This window comes from Balaenoptera borealis (genome assembly GCF_965194805.1).
Source record: "Balaenoptera borealis genome assembly, chromosome: 6".
Classification (NCBI taxonomy): domain Eukaryota; kingdom Metazoa; phylum Chordata; class Mammalia; order Artiodactyla; family Balaenopteridae; genus Balaenoptera; species Balaenoptera borealis.
The window spans coordinates 19,496,058-19,519,339 of record NC_138863.1 but is presented as its reverse complement, the minus strand read 5'-3'; the positions used below and the strand labels follow the sequence as shown (position 1 = coordinate 19,519,339).

The 23,282-nt window shown below is 48.1% G+C and overlaps 2 long non-coding RNA genes across 2 annotated transcripts in view; one reads left to right on the top strand and one right to left on the bottom strand.

Annotated features, from left to right (window-relative positions):
* Nucleotides 1-23,282, top strand: part of LOC309631385 — a 657,985-nt gene that overhangs the window by 457,506 nt on the left and 177,197 nt on the right. The gene's annotated exons all lie outside the window — the stretch shown is intronic.
* Nucleotides 11,425-21,043, bottom strand: LOC309630945. Its single transcript, XR_014245972.1, has 2 exons — nucleotides 19,406-21,043; nucleotides 11,425-16,073 (listed from the first exon to the last, which is right to left on the bottom strand). It is a non-coding gene; the product is annotated as an uncharacterized lncRNA (long non-coding RNA).

The window sequence follows — 23,282 nt, the reverse complement described above, 5'->3', positions numbered from 1 at the left end:
CCGTTCAGGAGGCTCTGGCTGGAGAGGAGAGGGCAGAGCTGCACGGTGGGTCCACATGCGGGCCTTGCAGACAGATGGCTGCACAGCGCTGGGCTTCCCCCCTCCCTCCTCTGCACCTTTACATTCTTAACCCTGTAAAATAAAAATGATAATATCTACCTTGTAAGTTTTTGTGCACATTAAGTAAGATAGGTAGGAGTGACTTAGCACACAGCACTCAATATTAGCTCTTATCATCCTTCTGATTTGAGGCCAGGGGAGGCCTTTAAGATCCCCAGAAAATGACAGTTCCTTGGCAGACACCCCAGCCTATGTGGTCTGGCCCAAAGACAGGGGGGAATGGTGGAAGCTTCAGGAGGGCGAGAGAGAAGTGTGGCTCCATCACCAAGCTGAGCAGAGACTCTCTGGGGCATCCCATCTTGCAGATGAGGAAACTGAGGACAAAGAGCCAAGGCTCTTAACCAGCTAAGCTCTTCACCCCAAGCCCAGTGATCCTGCCCCTTCAGCAAGTCAACTTGGAATTTAGCAGAAATGACGAGGGGGTGCTGGGGAGCAGTGAGCGGGGAAGGAGGCAGGAGGGATTCTGAAGCACCTGGGCCCCAAGCCTCGATGCTGACCAGTCCTGCAATTCCCCCGGGCTTCACGTTTTTCCAAATTCTGCCTCTCCCCTTCTCCCTCACCCTGGAAAGCCATTGCAGGCAGGCCTCTCCCAAGCCTCTGTTTACAAAATTATAAGCTTCCTTTGTCCCCAGCCTCCTCTGGTTACAATAATACTCATCGGCTCTCTGGCTCTCCGGAGCTTTCAGGGGCATGGAAAATGTGACTTCACTCCTCAAGGATTTTCTGCTTTAACAAAACGCTATGGAGGAAAGAAAAAGAAAAAGAACGACTCTGTCCATCGTTGGTAGAAAAGGCACCAGGGCTCCCGCCGCCCAGCCCAGAGTTAGAACCAGAAGCCCAAGCGGGTCCGCAGAGATGGACAAGTGACCTCACTTACCCAAGGGCTGGGTGGGCTCTAAGGGGACCAGAGAGGGAAAAGGTCACTGAAGAGAAGTTTCAAAGGCGGAAATAGAGTCATTTGCCTTGCCATTCCCCGGTCTGACTAATTTATGATTTCTGCGCTTGGTTATTTGTTCAACCAATCAGTCAACTACTTCCTTGCTCCAGATGCTTAAAGTGAGGGGCTCTGGAGTCGACCACCTGGGTGAATATCCTGCCTCTGCCACCTGCTAGCTTCTTCGCATTGGTGATGGATTTCACCTCTCCATGCCTCGGCTTTCTCATCTGTAAAATGGAGACAATAGAGTACTGACCTCATAGGCTGTTGTGAGGACTCATGAGATAATATATGCAAAGGGCTTAGAAGTTGTGCCCGGCAGATTGTAAGCACCTAATAAATGGTGGCTATTACTGTTGTCATTAGTTCCAGCCAACCTTCCCCAAGAGGACCATCGTGTCCGATGCTGACTGCTGTGGGGGCGCCGATCAAGGCGCCTGCTGTCTAGACACCTGGCCCTGGACTCTCCCAGGCAAGCCCATTGCTTCAGGCCTTGAACAGTGGGGAGGATTTGCTAGGTAACCTGGCCCATGAGGAGAAGGGCTCCGTGAGCATGTGCAGTGGGCAAGGCTGCGTGGAGCTCCGGGAAATTCAGAAATAGCAACAATACATGGTCTCCACAATTTCAGGTGCGCAACAAATGTCATTTTTAAAAATGTCTTTGAATCAAGTTAAATCTGTCTCTAAGCCCACGCCCCACCTGGAGGCAGGAAATTCAGTCTCCATCATTAATGAGACGCCCACCCAGCCTCTCTCTCACCAGCGTTCACGGGGAGGGGAGCACGTGTGGTCGCTGGCCGCTTGTCCCCACCGGTTACTGCTGAGACGCCCGGGCTAATGCCGCGCAGTCCTCAGGAGCCCAGAGGCTCTGCTGCCTCTGAGCCAATTAGTGCCGGAGAAACCCGGTCCCAGACTCATCACACAGTCCGCCCAGGGGTCCCGCGCACCACGGGCACTGCCGGGGGAGAGGGCGCTGGGCCTCGGGACTCTTCCCTCAGGCTTCCAGGGGGAAAATGCCAGAAAGGACTAGTATCTAAGCAATTCCTACTCTCCACCCTGCAGCACCAGCCTCCAAAAGCAGGGGTTTCAAACGGGCAGGCTGTCGACATGAGACTTAGGGGCGGGGCCGGGAAAAATACCAGGAGAACAGAGCATGGATCCCCCTCTCTCACACAAGCGGATGACATGACTCGACCTCCAAAGAGGGACTTCCAGGGGACATGACAGGACATCTCTACTCCCTCCCCTTGCCCACAGGCACAGCAGCAGTAAGCCACCGGGGATTGCTCAGGGGTAACAAAAAGCCCTCCGGGAAGCCCGTCTGTCCTCCCCTGAGCCTTCCTGAATGCCCTGCCCTCTTGCCATCCCCTATGTGCAGATGCCCTGGAAAGGTCTCTACCAAGTGGGATCAGTTGTCTTATCACCATGACCTCGCGGCGGAGGTCAGGGAGACAGAGCAGAGTAAGGGGGTTTTTTTTGGTTTTTTTTTTGGCCGTACCTCGCAGCAGCATGTGGAACTTCCCCGACCAGGGATAGAACCCACGTCCCCTGCAGTGGGAGCATGGAGTCTTAACCACTGGACCGCCAGGGAAGGCCCAGGGCAGAGTTAACGTTTTGATCAGGAAGTAGCGCTGGTCCACGAAAGGACTTGGAATTTACTTAGGACTTACTATGTACTGGGTGGTTCCACAAACACCCTGCCTGTTCACTGCAGCTGCACAAAATGAGTGCTGTTACTCCCTGTGGATGAGGAGGAAACAGCGGTCCCACAGGGAGAAGGTTCAAGGTCACAGACCATAGTGTGAGGGAGCTGAGACAGAACACCACCGATATGCACCAACAATAGTAACGGTGAAATGACTTATGTTGCTATGACTACTCCCATTTTACAGATGAGACTCTGAGGCACAGCCACTAACTAGTTGCCCAGCGAGGATCAGGAAGGCTGACCCTGAGGCCCAGTGTCTTCACCACTACATTTTTCTCCTCTGGGTGAGGGGCGCTTGGTTGGAAAGTCCCAACTGTTCTGAGAATTAGAGGTCAGACTAGATTCCTGAAAATGACTACAGCTCTATCCAAGGGCACTAGTGCCTTTGTATAGGACTTAACAACTCACATTATTTTGAAATAAAACTTTTATGAAAATGAAAATGCAGATTTTGTTTAATCAATTAAAGCATTGCTTTGGGAAGCAGAAGATAAAACTTCTCCATTCCTCCTTGTCTCCTCCCCTCCCTGGCCCCCTCTTCAAATCAGTGGCCTGAAATCCTTAACTCTCTTAAATGAGCACAGAGATTTCTAAAGAGATGACCCAAGAGACAAAGGAACACAGACTGTCAGAATGAAGGACCCTTGGACAGATGAGAAAACAGGTCCAGATTACAGGATCGACTGGCCCAGGGTCAGGCACACACACAGGTCATGCATGCTAGAGCTGGGGCTTGCACAGCCAGCACCTGTCCTCCAGCACATCCACACCATACACACCGTACACACAGCAGCAATCGCTCCTTGAGCCCACCCCCTACACTCCCTGGGCCGCCGTGAGGCTCACACACGGGTAACGACTGCCCCCTGGTGGGCATAGGACCACCTCAAGACCTGAGCTGTGATTAGGTCCTCCTGACATAAACCCCAGGCCTGGGGGCCAGGATGGAGGCTGCTCTGGGGACTGGACTTCCACCGCTGTGGGTCAGGGGTCTTAGGACCAGGGGAAGAAGACAGCAGAGACTTGGTATTGAAGGTCAAGTTCCACTGAAGGCCGACTCTGAGGAGAAGAGCAAACAGGAAGTTTATTGGGGAGCTTTCTAGAGATCAACACCTGTGCTGGGGAGGGGACGCAAGCAGGGCAGAGCTTTGGAAGGCTCAGCTGACCCCGCAGGAGCGCTAAAGTTGAGATGGCCCTTCAGGAGGGCTACCAGATTTAGTAAAGAAAATTACAAGATCCCCAGTTAAATTGGAATTTCAGGTAAACAGTGAATAATTTTTTAGCATGAGGATGTTCCATGCAAGGTGAAGAGGGTGTCTGGGGAAAAGGGAGTGGCGTTGGAGGGTAGGAGCAAAAATATTGGTCAGGGAATAATGAATATACAGCTGGCACGCCATATCTGTGGTTCTGCATCTGCAAATTCAACCAACTGGGGATCAGAAATATTGGGGGGAAAATTCCAGAAAGTTCCAAAAAGCAAGACTTGAATTTGATGCACACAAGCAACATTTTACATCACATTTACATTCTATTAGGTATTATAAGTAATCTAGAGATGATTTAAAGTATACAGGAGGTTATATGCAATACTACGCCCTTATAGAGACTTGAGCGTCCACAGATTTTGGTATCTGCAGGAGTCCAGGAACCAATCCCCCGTGGATACAGAGGGATGACTGTCCTAAGGATAACGGGAGGTGATTAGGTCATGAGGGTGGAGCCCTCATGAATGAAATTAATGTTCCTGTAAGAGACCCACAGAGCTCCCTCACCCCTCTGGCCATGTGAGGACACAGCAAGAAGGCACTGCCTATGAACCAGGAGGAGGGCCTTCACTGGAACACGACCATGCTGGCACCTGGATCTTGAACTTCCCAGCCTCCAGAACTTTGAGAAATAAGTTTCTTTTTCTTTTTATTTATTTATTTATTTATTTTTGGCTGTGTTGGGTCTTCATTGCTGTGCACGGGCTTTCTCTAGTTGCGGTGAGTGGGGGCTACTCTTCGTTGCGGTGTGCGGGCTTCTCATTGTCGTGGCTTCTCTTGTCGTGGAGTACGGGCTCTAGGCACACAGGCTTCAGTAGTTGTGGCATGTGGGCTCAGTAGTTGTGGCTTGCGGGCTCTAGAGCTCAGGCTCAGTAGTTGTGGCTCACAGACTTATTTGCTCTGCGACATGTAGGATCTTCCCAGGCCAGGACTTGAACCCGTGTCCCTTGCATTGGCAGGCAGATTTTTAACCACTGCACCACCAGGGAAGCCCCAGAAATAAGTTTCTGTTGTTTATCAACTCCTCAGTCTGTGGTAATTTGTTACAGCAGCCCAGATGGACTAAGACATGGCTTAAATATTCAAATGGAAAAGCAAAGATTAGAAGAATGCATTTTTTTAAAGCATGACCTAATACCCTTTAAATATAAAGACAGAGATACACTGAAATTAAATGAGTGGAAAAAAAGTTATACCATACAGAACCATACAAGGGCTGGAGTAGTTATTTGAATATCTGATAAAATAGACTTCAAGATAAGATAGTACCAGAAATAAAGAGGGATATTTTATAAGGACAGAAGGATCAATTCACTGGGAAGACCAATAACCATACATGAGTATACAACTATCAAAAGGGCTTCAAAATACACAAAGCAAAAGTTGACAGAATTAAAAGGAAAAAGAAACAATTGCACAATCATCACGGGAGATTTTAACACCCTTCTCTCAGCAATTGATAGAATAACTAGACAAAAATCATCAGTGAAGAGCTGTAAATGCAAAAATATTATTCAAGGATCTGAATGATAGTCTAAACCATGTTATCCTAAGTGATAGTTAGAGACACTACCCCCAACTACAGAATACACATTCACTACAAGTGCACACTGTATGTCCACAAGATTGACCATAAAACAAGCCTCAATACATTTAAAAGCATTGAAATCATACAGGCTATTTCTCTAACTCAACTAAATTAAATTTTGAAATCAAAAATAGTAAGATAGCCAGAGAAACCAAAAAGCACATGACAAGATTCTTAACACACGCATTAGGATGTTTAAAATTTAAAAGACTGACAGTACCAAATGCTGGTGAGGATGTGGAGCAACTGGCCCCCCCATACAGTACTGGAAGAAATGTAAAATGATACAGCCACTTCCAAAAACTGTTTGGCAGTTTCTTAGAAAGTTGCAAATATACTGACCATATGACACGGCCAACCCACTCCTCGGTATTTACCCAAGAGAAATAAAAGCAAGTGTCCACAATAAGACTCGCACAGAATTGTTCACAGCAGCTTTATTCTCAATGACCAAAAAAACTGGAAACAACTTAAACGTTTATCATTTAAGTGAATGGATAAATAAAAGTGGTATACCGTACAAAGGAATACTATTCAACAGTAAAAAGGAACAAACTACAGATAAATACCACAAAAGGCTGAATATCAAAATTAACATGCAGAGTGAAAGATGATGAAACTAAAAGAGTATATATGGTATTACTCCATTTATAGAAAATTCAAACTAATATATAGGGATAGAATTAGTGGTTGCCAAGGGCTAGGAGAAGAGGGAGGGACATACTGCAAAGAAGAATGAGGACCCTTTTGGGGTTAATGGAAAAGCACTGTATCTTAATTATGGTCATAGCTTCATGGCTATCTACAAGTGACAAAATAGTATACATTTTAAGGGGATTCAATCTACTGGGTGTTACTTATGCCTCAAAGTTGATTTTTTTTATAATTTCAGCATTAAAATATTAAAAACATGATCAAATGGGACCATTCTAGGAATGCCAGGATAACTCATTGTTAGAAAAGCCATTAATATGATCGATCATGTTAAGAGATGATTTAATATATGTGATTATTTCCATAAATCCTGGAAGACATTTGACTAAATTCTGGATCCATTTGTGATACAAAAAATTTAAATTAAATAAAATAGAAATGTATGGATATTTCCTTTACTTGATAAAACATCTTTAACAGAGAGCCACAGAAAACATTCATGATTAAGTCAGCAATAAGACGAGGATTGCTATATTTGCTTCCTATTGCTGCTATAACAAATTACTACAAACTTCATGGTTTAAAGCAACACAAATTTATTATCTTACAATTCGGAAATCTGAAATGAGGCACACTGAGCTAAAATCAAGGTGTTGGTGAGTCTCTGTTCCTTCTGGAGGCTCTAGGAGAGAATCGGTTCTTGCCTTTTCCAGCTTCTTGAGGCCACTTGTATTCCTTGGCTCATGCAATCCCATCACTCTGACCACTGCTTCATACTCACATCTCCTTCTCTGACTCTCAACCTCCTGCCCCTTCTTGTTAGACCCGCCCAGATAATCCAGGATAATCTAGCTCTGACCTTTAACTTAATCACATCAGCAAAGTCTCTTTTGCCATGTAGGGTAGCACATTTATGATTCTAAAGATTACGATACGGACATCTTCAGGGAGTCGTTCTGCCTACCAAACTTACCAAATGCATTCTCTGCAGACAAGGCTTCTGATGATTGGGTGGAGAAGATGACCTATTCAATGGATATCAGCTGGCCTCTCTACCCAGACAGCCCAGTGTTTATTCAATGGGTTCATGAACAAAGTGGCCATGATAGCAGGGGTGGACTTCATGCAAGAGCCCAGATTTCCCTTCCCTGAGATTATTCTGAGTATGCAATAGCAGAGAGGCATACTGAGCGCCCAGTGCAATAGTTCACCACCCTATTAGACACTTTCCATCATGGAAGGGGAAGTGATTTGTCCTTACTGGAGTAGAGACTTCCTGGAATATGGATTTGTCTTCTCTGCCTGTTGTTCCTCTGCCAGCAACACCATTGTTTCTTCCTCTCAACATTGTTTCTGTCCAGGAAAGTCATTTTAGAGCAATGGATAAAAGGCTTATTTCCAAAGGATACACTAGACTTATCATGGATCTCATCACCCAAAGAAGCTGGAGTAATAGAACAGCCGACTAACGTGTTGAAGATTTCATTACAACTTTAGCTTGGAGTCAACACCTTATGAGTGTGGGATGTCATTTGCAGGTCGCAGTATGTGCTCAGAACTGGGGTTAAGATAGGAGACTGTTGTGCTTATAGCCAGAAATACACATATGCAGGAACTAAGGAATAGAAATAGGAGAGGTAACCCTCTCTATTAACCCTAATGGGCCCTTACAGACCATTTTTCCCATTCCTTGGGCTAAGCTGATGTAGACATCTAAGTACCCAAAGGAGAAAATTGTCCCCTAGGAAACCAAAAATGGATCCACTAAACATAGGAATAGGAACCTGTTTTCTAGCCATCTGGGTCTTTTTTATGCCATTAAATCAACAGGCAAAGGTATAAGAATAAGGCAAAGGGGGAATAAGGTTGCATCACAGGAATAAAGTTCCCTGTGTGGCAGCAGGGAAAATATGTCAAGAATCCAAGTGATCCTCTGGAGCCTCTCCAAATATGGCCATGTTCAGTGGCAAATAACTGGAACATTCTAGCAACCCAATAGGAACAAGACCATCAAAGACTCAGAGGCCTCAGGAATAGTTTGGGGTCACTGCACCAGGGAAATACCCAAATGACACTACAATCTCATGACCAGTTGCAGACAGGAGGGCTATAAAAGCCACCCAAGTTCTCTTGCTTTCTTTGTTACTTAAAAATAGCAATAATAATCTCCTATTTTTCCCTTTTTCTTTTCCCTACCATTTTTTATAGAATGTGTTTGGGTGGTTAATTTCATCATTTAGTCCATGGGCTACAAAATATCCAGATGTCACTGTAATTAAACAAGAGGGAGAAAGCTCATCACCAAGCGATGATTGAAATAACTAATGCAACTCTGGGTGTCTCATCAGCTTTGTAGGAGATCATGAATGTGTTTTGGTTTATAAGAAATGATTGTATTATATTCAGAGGGGGAATGTTGTTCCTATAGAAGTTGTTTGTAAATTTAAGTACGGGTAAATGATGATGATTAGTAAAGGGATGGAATTTGATGGATGGGGTGGGTTGGTGCTCAGCCTCCTTTCCCCCCCGCCTCTGGTGTGTGTTTCTGTGTGGCAGAGGCTGGACAACTGAGCACTACATTTCCCAGGCTCCCTTGCAGCTAGAGTTTTAGATGTGATTTACACTCTGTCAGTCAGAGGCACTCAAGGTGTTTGAAAGCAGAGGTGGGGTTTTTCTGCTTGTGCTGTTTCCTGCTGGTACACACAGCCATGGAGGTACTGGTGTTTCTGTGGCAGCATTAACAGAAGTCTAAATGTCCAGCCACAAGCTCTAGAGTGCTGAGGTCATTCTGCTGGTCAAGTCAGAGCAGCTCTGTGCGGTTCTAGAGCCCGCAGTGGTAGCTCCTTCATTAAGGCAGCACCCTGTTCTCAGAACCGACCAGCGTGGCTCTGGAGGTGGCAGCTCCCTGACTCCGGGAGAGTCACAGATCTCTTGGGGACTATTTCTGAAGCAGTTCCTGAAATCTTAAGGTAGCATCTGTTTTTTTCAGCCCTCCCGATAATGTTGAAATCCATTTAATAAATTCCTTCTCCGTCAAACTATCTAGAATGGATTTTGTCCTGCACCATAATCCTGACCACACAGCTGTGTTCATGTAAAAGGGAGATGTTGATTTTCAGCTTTTAGATTTAACACAGAAATAAATTGCTGAAAGAGAAAATGCAGACTACGAACTTGACAATATACAAGGGACCACTAGTTATTAATCAAAATGAATCATTCTGTTTTCCTCTTCTTCCTGGGCACCTAAGTAGAATACATTTCCCAAAGTCCCTTGCAGTAAAGTGTGCCCATATGACAGAGTTCTAGCCAATGGAATGTGAATGAAATAACACATGCCACTTCCATGCCTGGTCCATAAACATCCCCCATGAACTCTTGCCCACACTCTTTATTCCTTCCAGCTGGCTTAAAAGCTGATTATTACCATGGAAACCACATTGATTTGTCGTTGAATTCAAAAGGTTTCCATCAGACTAAATCAACAAATGACCTGCCAACCTATTCATCTTCCAGTGCCATTACATGAACAGTAAATAAACCTTTATTGTCCTTGAGACATATTTGTTTCATTCGTGTTTGCATCTAGTATCACCCTAACAGATATGGTAAGTAAAAACACACATGCAAAAAGTGAAAATAGGTGAAGGAAATGGGCCCGAATATCCTCAATTTACAAAACTGGGGAATCAAGATACATTTTTATAACTTATGTACCAAGAAATAAGGAAGCATTTTATTTATATAAATTTGCAAAATAAAAGAGGAACTAAAAGTAACGATTTGGTAGGAACTGGGATTATATGAGTTAGCAGTCATCTTTCATAGCAGAAAAAGACTGGATAATCTCTTAAACTGATCATCAAGAAACAGGAATATAGCATGGGAGAGGAAATCACAAACAAACAAAACTTAAAAACAGGAAGTTAAAAGATTTAGAAAACAAATTTATGGTTACAAATTTATGGTTAAAGGGGAGAGGGAGGGAGGGACAAATTAGGAGTATGGGATTAACAGATACAAACGACTATACATAAAAGAAATAAGCAACAAGGATTTACTATATAGCACAGGGAATTACATTCAATATCTTGTAATAAACTATAATGAAATACGATCTGAAAAAAATAACTGAATCACTATGCTATAAACCTGAAACTAACACAATATTGTAAATTAACTATACCTCAGTTTAAAAAAAAAAAGAAACAAAGTTAAAGTTCCATCTGGATGAAGGGCTGGGATAAGGAAGGATGGAGCAGGGCTCCTGGGTCAGCTTCGTGAGCATGTGATCCATACAGCTGCAGAGGGCCCTGCCCTCAGGAGGACCCCATTCTTGTTTTAATGTTCTGCTGTCAACATCATGCCATTCTCAATGAGTGTATCTTTGAACTTGTGTTTTGTAAGTCAAGTCAAATGGGCCCATGGAGCATGCCCATTAGCATAGAAGACTTAGCAACAAGCTTGTCTCCTATTCCTTGCTGCCCACACACATACAGCTGTTGGCAATGTCCCACAAGCATAGAATCCAGTGCATGCACTATGTGTGGGAATCCAGCAAGACTAAAAGTGAGTATGAGGTAAGCATGTTATATCTATGACTGGGTAAGCAGGACACTGACAGCCATGAGAGGCCACACCTTCCATTTGAACCAGAACTTGCTTTGAACTCAGAAAAAGGCAATGGTGTTCTAAGAAACACAAACAACCAAGGAACCTATCATCACATTTTTTTCTTGTTTGCGTCTCTTCCCACTATTTATGCTGAAAATTATGACACAGAAGGAAAGAAAGAGATGAGAGATGAACCCATCAAAGGCATTCTTCATTTCTTATTTCTTTTTACATTTTTTTATTTGAAGTATAATTGATTTACAGCACTGTGTTAGTTTCTTGTGTACAGTAAAGTGAAATATACATATTCTTTTTCATATTCATTTCCATTATAGGTTATTACAAAATATTGAATATAGTTCCCTGTGCTCTACAGTAGGACCCTGTTGTTTATCTGTTTTATATAGAATAGTGTATATCTGTTAATCCCAAACTCCTAATTTATCCCTCCTCTCCCTGTCCCCTTTGGTAACTATAAATTTGTTTTCTATGTCTGTGAATCTGTTTCTGTTTTGTAAATAAGTTCATTTGTATCATATTTTAGATTCCATATATAAGTGATAACATATATTTGTCTTTCTCTGTCTGACTTAACTTCACTTAGTGTGATAATCTCTAGGTCCATCCATGTTGCTGCAAATGGCATTATTTCATTCTTGTTTATGGCTGACTAGTATTCCATTGTATACATATACCACATCTTCTTTACCCATTCATTTTTTGATGGACATTTAGGTGGCTTCCATGTCTTGGCTATTGTAAATAGTGCTACTATGAACATTGGGGTGCATGAATCTTTTCTAGTTACAGTTTTCTCTGGATATGTACCCAGGAGTGGGATTGCTGGATCGTATGTAACTCTATTTTTAGTTTTTTAAGGAACTTCCAGAATGTTTTCCATAGCAGCTGCACCAATTTACATTTCCACCAACAGTGTAGGAGGGTTCCCTTTTCTCAACACCCTCTCCAGCATTTATTGTTTGTGGACTTTTAATGATGGCCATTCTGACTGGTGTGAGGTGATACCTCATTGTAGTTTTAATTTGCATTTCTCTTATAATTAGCTATGAAAAACAGTCTTCATTTCTGTTACCGTATTTTCTATTTCTAGCATTTCCATTTGATTTTCCCATCGTTTCCATCTTGCTTTTGCAATTAGCCGTCTGCTCATCCATGCAATACGTCAGATGAATGTCAAAAACATATTGCTATATGAAAGTAGCCATAATTTATGATTCCATATACACAGCATTCCAGAAAAAGCACAACTATAAAGACAGAAAACAAATCAGTTGGTTTCTAGGGACTGGGGATGACAGGAGAGGATCGACTACAAAGAGGAACAAGGGAACTTTGGGGGTGAGGAAATATTACATATTTTCATTACAAAAACATATAGGTTAGTGAAAATTCATAGACCTGTAGACCTAAAATGTTGAATTTTACTGTTATACAAATTATATAATCAATAAACCTTATTTTTAAAAAATACACCAAATGCCTGCCATTACACATACCCCAGAAGTGCTAAAATTTAAGAAACTGCTGATGTTAGGTGTTGATGGAGATGGAGAACAATGGGAATTCTCTTTCACTATTGGCAGGAGTGTAGATTCCTACAAGAGCTTTGGAAAATCATTTGACAATATCAACTGAAATTGAACATATGAATACCCCTTGACCCTGCCATTCCATTCCTAGATTTACACCCAGAAAGAAATTCATAAGAGTGAACATCAAGAGACATGTACAAAGATGTATATAGAGCTTTATTCGTAGTAGCCCAAAACTGGAAACAACACCATATACTTAATAATTCGTTGAGCTCTACATTTACATACACTTGCATTTATGTTCTTCTCTGAATGTATTTTATGCTTGTCTACACTTTATAAAAATGTACTCTGTAGCAAAGTTTGCTTGGCCCTGCCCACCTCCACAGCCTACACTCCCTGTTCACAACCCCTGCCCCAAACACGCTCATCCACAGGCACCATGGCCTTTCACTCTCATGCCTGTGCACGCTCTTCCTGCTGTCTGGATATTTCCACCTGTCCCCCTCTATACTCTTCGTCTGCATGGAAATCTCCAACTTATACTTTAAAACCCAAACCAGATATTACCTCCTTCCAGAAGCCTTCTTTAAACTCCCACGTCACACACCTTCCTCCACAAGGCTGAATTAGACATTTCTATTTTAGTTTCTCTATGCTTCAGGTGAAGGTTTATCAACCTCAGAACTATTGACAGTTTGGGTTGGATAATTCTTGTTGTGAGGGGCAGTCTTGTGTATTTTAGGACATTTTTTTTAGCATCCCCAGCCTCTACTACATGCCAGGAGCACCACTCCCCCACGCCGCAGTTATGATAAGTGTCACCTGGGCAGGCGAAACCACACCTGGTTGAGAACCACTGCTTTAGAGAATCAATAAATAACATCCTCTCCCCACACCTGAATTCAGAAGCTACTGAGGGATTGGCCAAAGTCCTGAAGATGAAAACCAAAATGTTAGTGACAGAGCTGACTGAAGAACGTGACTTTAGATCCATGGCCACAAGAACTGTTCATATATCACTCAAAACTAGAGCCTCCTGTCCCAGACATGAGCAGTGCTGAACAGCCACAGGCCCCTGCACAGGACAGGGCCCTCGCCAGTGAGGGGGGAGACTGGAGTGCAAATGTCCTGAGAACAGACTGGCTCAGAGGGAGAGAAGGCTAGCAGAAGGAGCTGGACAACTTGCTCGATTTCTCCTTACAAACTCCCAACCCGATGAGTCACTCGTCCTGACATGAAAAAGACTGAGGGGTGAGGAGAGAGGCCAGAAACTCCTCCACAGGAGAAATGGCTATGCCCCTGCCACTGTGTGCCTCCATCCTGGGATGGTGGTATCCTCGTCACCTGGTCTCTCATCTGAGTCCTGCGTAGGCCGTGGAGGGCAAGGAGCAGGTCCTGTCCATCTCTGCATCCTCAGTGGCTAGCACAGGGCCCGGTTCCTGCTAGGAGCTCAGTACACATCCTTCTGTGCCTCTGTACCCACCATCACCACTACTCTAGTGTGCCTGCTATAGCCCCAAAGCATCTCCAGAGAAAACCACACTCACTACATTGACTCTTGAAAGCCACCACTCTATCCCCCATGCGCCCTGTTCCTGGGCCTCACTCACAACGAGAGCCTGACACTAGGGGGAGCTCAAAAGTATTTCATCAAGTAAGCTCTGGCTGGCCCGGGCACTTCCTCTGGCCTTCCAGCCTCGGCTCGCAGTACCACTGCCACGGGCCACCAGGGGGCGACATCCCCTTTCAAATTCCTCTACAGCCGCGGTCCCCAAACCTTTTGGCACCAGGGACCGGTTTCATTTCGTGGAAGACAATTTTTCCATGGACCGTGGGTGGCGGGTGGGATGGTTCAGGCGGTAATGGGAGCGATGGGGAGCGATGGGGGGCGGCAGATGAAGCTTCACTCGCTCGCCTGCCTCTCACCTCCTGCTGCGCGGCCCGGTTCCTAACAGGCCGCGGACCAGCACCGGTCCGCGGCCCGGGGGTTGGGAACCCCTGCTCTACAGCCCCCATTCTTAAAACCAACCTCTTCCCCAGGACCAGGGCAGAGGCCACAGGGAGGCCGAATGCCCACTTTCCTCTTCTAAAAAGGGAGAGAATTCTGGACCAGGCGACTGGCCTCAGTGGCCACAGTTGGACGTTGGGCTGATTCAGACACTGAACTGTGACGTCCTTGGGCTTGAGCTGCCTCTCTGTGGCTTCACCTTCCCTGCATTCCCATGAGGTTGGTTCTCTCCTACTGAGTCCAGGAGCATCCCCAGCTTCTCCAGAGTCGCGGGAGGTGACCCCTCCCCCTCAGTGCTGTCTCGGGGCTCTCCTGGCTCCAGCTGGGCAGGAGGACCCCATATTGACCCTCTGGTTTCCCACCACCCCAACCCCGCTTTGAGGGTGTCCCCACTCCCCCGGTGGGCCTGCTTCCCTGTGCCATCCATGGCCAGGCCTGGATTCTTCCCAGATGCATCCTAGAGACTGTGTCTGGCCTTACCAGCCTCTTGGTGACTGTTCTAGGATCTCTATCACTGGCTCTTTGGACCAGCCAGGCTCTAAGAGATCAAATGACCTGTGGAAAGTCCCTTCTCCACTCTGAGCTCAGCTGTCTTGCTTGCAAAGGGCGCAGTGAGATGAAATGGTCACCAGGTCATATGAGCCCTGAGTCTCTTCTGTAAGCACTATACTTGCTGTCTCTCTCCCTCCCTCCTTCCCTCCCTCCCTCTGGCTCTTCTCTGACCTCACAAGGCTTCTGCCTTCTCAGGACCCTACCTTCAGCGGGCTCCTGCCCCCTCCACATCTTCACCTTTCTAGATAGACTCACAATCTTTAGAAGCTGATAGACGTACGTTCTCATTAATTCAATTGTCACCTTCTCTGAGTCTTAGTTTGCTTATCTGTGAAACGAGATCCTGTGCATCTCCCATAGGACCTGCCATATCGTAGGCAGTCAATAAATGTTACTTCGCTCCCAATATTCCACATGAGCACAGGGCTAGACACTCTACATATATAATCATGAATATGCACATAATTTTGTCAATTACCGTCCCATTTTATAGGCAAGGAAACTGAGGCACAGAGAGGGCAAACTGGCCTGGGGATCATGGGCTGAAACTCGGGCTCCAATTGCGAGGACCTGAGGGCTGCTCCTCCCCAACCATACGTTCTTCCTCCGTGCTTCACATGCCAGTGAAAGACGTTTTCTCATCTTTGCTTCCCAGCTGGTTTATCAGAGCTTTGGTCCTGCATGGGCAAAGGCACCCACCATCCCTCCTTTTTGGGGAAAACAGGTTTATTCACTCATCCATTTATTTTTCTTTTCCATGAGATTCAGCTTCTCTTTCATAAAGACCTGGGGCACTGTGGTGAAATCAGAGGCCCGAGAGTGCTGGAGAGAAATATAGATGCTTATTCTCACTCTCTTCATGGGAGCCATTGACTGTGAAGAAGAAGGAAGTAAACTAACCAAGTCCAGGGGATGCAGATGCCTCATGCCTGGTTCTCAGACCCAGAACCCTGAGGACGGGAAGCAGCTGTTTTCTGTCTTCGTAAGCGCTGGACTCTCCAGAAATGCGCTCGCGCAGAAGGAGGGGACACGAGGGTGAGCAGAAGAAAACTTCCAGAGTGTCAGATCATTCTAAAGGGCAAAGAGAACAGAAAGCTGCATCGTTGGCCTGGGAGAGACACTCGTCTGCTTGCCAGCTTGACGGAGAGGGTGGACTTCGGGCCGGCTGCAGGGGTTGGACAGATTGGCCTTGCAGACCCAGGGAGTAAGAACACGAGGATGGGTCATGCAGGGCTGTGAGGAGACACCTAGAGACATCACCAGTCCCAGAGGCCCCATTAAAGAAGAGGGCACGGAGGCTTTGAGAGGGGAGTTCTCTTGGCCAGCCCCTAGTCTACCCAAATCTCCTGGCTGCTAATCCAGTGCCCCTTCCACTGGCCACCCCCTGGGGCCAGGGCCTCACTGGCTCCTGCCACCACTGACCACCTGTGTGGTCTCCAGCCCTGACCCCAGGTAAGTCATGGAGAAGCTCGGGACCAGCTCCAATCTGCCGGGAGGGGTAACTGATGCTGGGAACAGAGGCCACCAGCTCTCCGTCCCCGCCACTCCCCTGGAGCTTTCAATAAACAGCCTGGGACTTCCCTGGTGGCGCAGTGGTTAAGAATCCACCTGCCAATGCAGGGGACACGGGTTCGAGCCCTGGCCCAGGAAGATCCCACATGCTGCGGAGCAACTAAGCCCGTGCGCCACAGCTACTGAGCCTGTGCTCTAGAGCCCGCGAGCCATAACTACTGAAGCCTGCGTGCCTAGAGCCCGTGCTCCGCCACAAGAGAAGCCACTGCAATGAGAAGCCCGCACACCGCAACAAAGAGTAGCCCCCACTCGCCGCAACTAGAGAAAGCCTGCGCACAGCAACAAAGACCCAACACAGCCAAAAATAAATAAATAAATAAATAAATAAACTTATTTTTTTAAAAAAATAAATAAATAAAAATAAACAGCCTGCTTCTAAGTGCCCGATTACTCTCAGCTTCCAGCTCTCAACCCACCGCGTCCCTTAGGCCTTGGAAGTTGGCTCAGCCAGCTGCCCACTGTGACCTCCTTCCAGAAGGTGCCTCGAGTGCCTGCAGTGCCCCTGTTGGCCACTGGAGGGAGCTTTAGGCCCACTACTGCGCTGAGAAGCCATCCGCAATGTGGATATAAGGCTGGAGGAGAAAACAGGCAGATTGGAGAATCCTAGCCCAGGCTGGACTTTCCAAAGTCCTCCCTCAGCTCTCCCCCATCCAAGCCTAGGCCCCTCATGTCCCCAGAGGTCCCTGGGAAGGGAGGTTCCCCTGGTCTCCATCCCCCAAGAGGCACCACCGGCAGCAGCTACAGCCAAAGCCCTGTCTACTGGTGGCTCGACTGGGTGGGGACTGGGAGGGGCCGCTGGGAGACAGGACAGGAGGGGACAGAAAACAGGGAAGGAAGAAAGAAAGTGCAGATAGGAAGGGAAAAATGAAGGAGCTAGACAGATGGGAAGAGCCTCCACGGGGCTGCCCCCTGCGGCGAGTCCAGAGGAGCGCCCAGCACCCTCCTCTGGTGTTTGCGTCTGTTTCCTCCCTGCCTGTTTACCTGGTCCAGCCAGTCTCCTCAACAGCAGGCCACGACTTGGGGTTATTAGAGGCTGGGCGGGCAAGCTCCTGGGGCAGGAAGTCGAGAAGAGGAAGTGAGTGAGATGGCTGTAATGCCACCCGGAGCCCACACAAAGGCTAACACTGCAGCTCACCCGGTTCTCACCTCTCTTATCTCCACGTGGGATAGAGTTCGCAGGCTTTAGTAACTGAAGGTGTGTCATTGAGAGCAGGCTTCTCTCTCCCCAACTGACACCTGCTGATACCGCTGCTTAGGTATCAGGCAGCTTCTCCTGAAAGGCCACCCCCAGGGGGCTTTAGATTTCCAGGACAAATTGCCTTCTTTCCCAGTCTCTACCTTCCCATCCAAACTTTTTTTTTTAACATCTTTATTGGAGTATAACTGCTTTACAATGGTGTGTTAGTTTTTGCTTTATAACAAAGTGAATCAGCTATACATATACATATATCCCCATATCTCCTCCCTCTTGCGTCTCCCTCCCACCCTCCTTATCCCACCCCTCTAGGTGGTCACAAAGCACCGAGCTGATCTCCCTGTGCTATGCGGCTGCTTCCCACTAGCTATCTATTTTACATTTGGTAGTGTATATATGTCCATGCCACTCTCTCACTTCGTCCCAACTTCTATCACATTTAAGTGTTTGGTCATTTGAAATCTCTTGTCATAGAAGCTGAATCAATATGCTAAATAATACAGAACTAAAGAAACCTTAAGTCCATTTATGTAGAATTTTCCAGCTATGAGATCTTGGGCAAACTACTTAATCTTTCTAAGCTTTAATTTCCTTAGCTGTACACCTATTTCCCAGGGTCATTTTATCAACAAATAAATGAGATAACACTTAATACAACACCTAATACAGCATCTAGCATATAGTTGGGGTTCAATAGATGTTGAAACAGCCCAGTCATCTTTGCAAAATGCCAACCTGATCCCACCACCCCCTTGATGAAGAACCTTCAAAAACCTCCCCTGCTTTTACAGCAAACACCAGATGCTTCACATCACCGAATAAGCCCCGCCTAACTCACCCTCTCCACCCCCCAACCCCCAGCTCCAGGGACTACACTGACCTTGCCGTTACCTCATTCCTTCCACCAACATTGATAGAGGGCCTCCAACATGCAGGAAACTGTGCTGGGGCTTCAGATACAGACCTGGGTCCTTGCTCTTAGGGACTTTATAGTCGAGTGAGGGAGGGGGAAAATATTAAATACATAAACCCGGCTAACATGTATGAGCATCTGCTGGTGGCCGGGCGCTGTCCCAAGCTGCTTTGACAAGTGCAGACTCCCAATTCTTACCACAGCCCCCTGAGTCAGGTACCGCTATTACCATCTCACATTTACAGGTGTGGAAACAACAAGGGCAAGGAACATGCCCAAGGTCACACAACTAGTAGGGATGGAGCTAGAATTTGAACCCAGGCAGTCTGACACCACAGCCTGTGCACATAACCACTTTTCTACCTGGCCTCCAAAGGAGTGTCAAGTGACACTGTCAAAAGTACTACCCACCACCACCCCCCAAAAAAAAGTGCTATGCAGGGGAGGTACAAGGGTTCAGACCCAAACACCTCTCCTGCCCCTGAACCTTGGCACATGCTATTCCCTCGGCCTGAAACACCTTGCTCCACCCCTTTGCCCAGATCCTCTTCTGTTCACCCTTTGGACCTTAACATTCAGAAAGTGTCACTTCCTAAGGGACATTTTCTTTGCTCTCCCCAGACCATCCAGATCCATTTACAAACTCTTGCTGCATGATGTACCTTCTGCCCAGCGCATTTAAATACCTGGAGAATTAATTAATTGATGGAGTGATTGACTTACTCAAGGTCACCCTGAGGTCTCCATGGCTGTGAGGTTTTCCTCTTCTCTCCTGGTGGTCTCCTGCCCTCCTCAAGGACCCCTGCCCCACTCCTGATATCCCCAACCAGTCCGAGTACCCTGAGGGAGGGCCGTGGTGCTGTCAGGTCAGATTCAGCTCAGGCAGGATATGGTGCTGGAGGGGGGCAGGGGGCTGGTGACCTTACGGGCACCCCCTACTTTCCCAGGACCTCACCCTGGAATGTGAGGTTTCCCAGGACCGGTCAGGGAATGGAGCAGAGGCTGAGAGGAGGGGCCCAGAACCTGGACATCCTGTCTCGATGACCAGAGATGATCTTTAAACCCCATAAAAGCTGGAGCCATGGAGGCGGCTGTACCACCATCCCCAAGCACTGTGGTTTGGAGTCAGGAGCCAGCGAGATCAATATCGTTCGGGAGGCTTTCAGCTACAAGTCCTCTCTGCTGCCAAGTCTCCCCAGAGGCCTGAGAAAATGCAGTGGAGGAGGCAGGAGGCACAAGAAAAGGGGGAAATACATATTCCTTAAGGGCTGACAGCCCAGTAGTAGACTAAGGGCCATGCTCCATGCCATGTGGTCTCAATCCTCACACCAGCCCTCCAGGGTAGGTGTTAGCCCATTTTACAGATGCGAAAACTCGGCCCAGAGAGGGAAAAAACTTTCCTGAGATCCCAGCAAAGCCAGAGCCACACCCAGCCAAGCCTGCCTCTGAGGCCAGCAGACTCCGAGGGAGGGCACCTTGAGGAGGCTCATCTGCCGGCGGCAGGGCCCAGCCATGTCTGCACTCCCGGCTCTGGCTGGAAGAGGGGGTTCTTCCAGGCCGAGCATGCAGCCGCGCCCAGGATGGAGGCTGGGAGGGGCCTTCTACAGTCCTCGCTCCAACACCCGCAGGGACGGGGAACTCACCCCTCCCAAAGCATCCCTTTCATTACCAGCAGCCCTCTGTCCTCTGACTTCCCTGTGGCCCTCACCTATGACAGTGTGACACCCAGAGAAGGCTGACTCTCTCGTCCAAAAGAGGCCATCGCGCACTGGACAGCCAGCATCCCATCCTCCCCGCGCCATCTCTTCTCCAAGCCGAGCTCTCCCGGGCCCTTCTGCACCGACCGCAGCTTGCTCATGTGCCACGTGCCGTGTGCACCGGGCCTCCCAGTGGGTCCGACCCGCAGAACTCACGGGAGTGCACTCTCTCCCACCTCTGATCATGCCGCTCTGCTAATTAGCTCGGTCAGGGGTCGGCTCCCCGTGGGGCAGCCCCGTCCCCCTGCTGGCCCGGCAGCCCTGGGCCTGAACAGAGTGTCGGCAGGAAGGAGGAAGGGATGGAGACTCAGCACAGCCCAAGGGGCCAGCTCTCCTGCGCGTGTGTGTGTGTGTGTGTGTGTGTGTGTGTGTGTGTGTGTGTTCCTACACTTAACTGTCAGTGTTTTTATAAGCAGCCGTATCCTTTCCCTATTTTGAACTGCTTGGAAACTGCTAAGACTAATAGCATTTTCACCGACTAATGAGGAAAATCCAGTTCTTTAATAGAAGAAGGCAGACTTTGATCTAACACCGATGAGGAGGCATTCCAGAGCCCCTGGAGTTAGATTCTCCAGGCCCTTCCCTTCGCACCATTGTCTGTCTATAGGCCCTAGAGGGCACGCCCCCTAGAAACACTGGCCCTTAGGGTGGTTGGGTAGAGCCCGGGCTGGGTGCAGGGGAGGGACATTTGGACAGCATTCTCCCGCCCCGAGAAGGAGGGACGTGGGGAAGGGCTGGCCGTGGGGAAGCCCAAGCCAATCCGGGGGGACTTCTCCCCACTCTGCTCTCCTCCCTGTCTCCGGTACACACACACCTGCCATGGAAGGGTCCATTTAAGGAGTGCTTCTGTGCCCTGGCTGCCTGTAGAATCCCTGGGGAGAGACGAAAAACCCCAGCGCCCCCGCTGGTCCTCAGACCAATTCACTCGGAACCTCTGGGTGGGACCCAGGCTTCGGTACTTCTCAGCCAAGTCTGAGACCGAGTGTGAGGTTCCTCACCGCCGGCCCCCAGCCCCACCCCTACGCCCCTCCTGCCCTCACCTCAGCTGACGTTCCTGCCTCTCTCCAGGCGGGACTCTGCTCACACCCTGCATGTCCATCTGCTGCAACAGGAGTTCCTGCCCGCCAGGGCCAGGCCTCACCCCTACCCGGCCCCGGTCTCTGCAGAGACTCCAGAACCCCATCAGCAGGGCGCGCCCCAAGGTGAGGCCTAGGAGCGCTCACCCCCAGTGTAGACCCAGACAAGAGCACTGCAGTCCTGACCTTTCAGGAGGTGCTGAGGCAAGGTCTGGGCTCAGCATCTCGAGCCCTGGGGTCAAGTCCCAGTTGTGTGAGACCCGCCCAGGCTGCTCGGACTTCAGTGCCTGCGCAGGCTTCCTGGGGGTCTTGTTAACATGCAGATTCTGATCCGCACATCTGAGGTGGGACCAGAGATTCTGCCTTTCTAATAAGCTCCCCACCAATGCGGACACTGACAGCGCATGGACCACACTTTTTACAAGAAATGCAAAGGTCCTTTGGGTCTTCAGGGTACTGAGGTGGGTCATGAGCGCTCACCTCCCTACCCCTCCCGCTGCAGCTCCAGCCCATTTCCTCTTCCTCCGGGCACTGGGAGCACAGCTGGTCCCCACCCTGCCTCACTGTTTAGTTCCCTCAAAGCCAGGCTAGATCAGCCCAGCGCACAGACAGACCTAGCTCTCTCATCCCCTGCACCAGGCCCAGCCTCTGGTAGCCACATCACCCTACAGCTGGTTATGCCCTCCCCCATCACACAGCAGGAGCCCTGGGCCACTCCCCGGGAAGCCAGCACCACTGCCCAGGCCTAGAATCCCTGTCTGACCAATGCCGTCAGTTTGCTCTCCTGCCTGCCCATCACTCATCAGTCTGTCTTTCCCTCCTGGTGCAAACCCTGAGAGCAGAGGAAGAGGCATGAGCTGGGAAGTCAGCTCGCCTGGGTTCATAGCCTGGCTCTGCCCCTTGGCAACTTTGTGATTTCGGGCATTCTCTGAACCCCTTGGAATCTCAAGTTTCTTTCTCCATAAAATGAAGACAGGAACACAGCCCTTATCTCACTGGGTGTGTGCGCATGAGAAAATACACATACGTGCTCAGTGCCATCCCTGGCGCTTAGCAGGTGGGCTAAATGCCAGCTGTCACTAGTAGTGAGAAGCATCATCTCTGCCCATTAGAAGCTATGTGACCTCTCACAGCCTCAGTTTCCTTGTCTGTCACTTGGGTATAACAACACCTGCCTCAGGGGTTCGTTGGGAAGATTAGACAGGATGAAGCCTAGCACATGGTAGAGGTGCAGTGCATGTTAATCCACCATCACAGGCAGGGTGTCTGTGCTCCACGTGTCTTTGTCCCTCAGAGCAGCAGTTCCCAAAGTATAGTCTGGGACCTCAGAGATCCCTGAGACCCTTTCAGAGGTTGTGTAAAGTAACAACTATCGAAACCAATTTCTTAATAATACTAAGCTGTTGTTTGTCTTTTTCACTCTCATTTTCCCATGAGTGTATGGTGGAGTTTTCCACAGGTACATATGTGTGATATCACAACAAAGGGAATGCAGGAGCAAATAGGAGAATCCAGCTGGCTTCTGTTAAGCCAGGCATGAAAGAGGCTTTTCAAAAATGCAAAACAGTGTTACCCCAGAGGGACTGCCTCTGGAGCATTTGTCCCAGGTTTTCGTTGAAAGCACTGGGAGAAAAGAGCTCTCTTTTTACTGGTAGGATGAAAGCCTGGAGCCTCGAGTGGCCGTATTCTGGAGCATCCGGTGCTACCACCACTGGGATAGAGCTTGCCTGAGAATTAAGCCAACTCAGAAGCAAGTAATGGAGACAA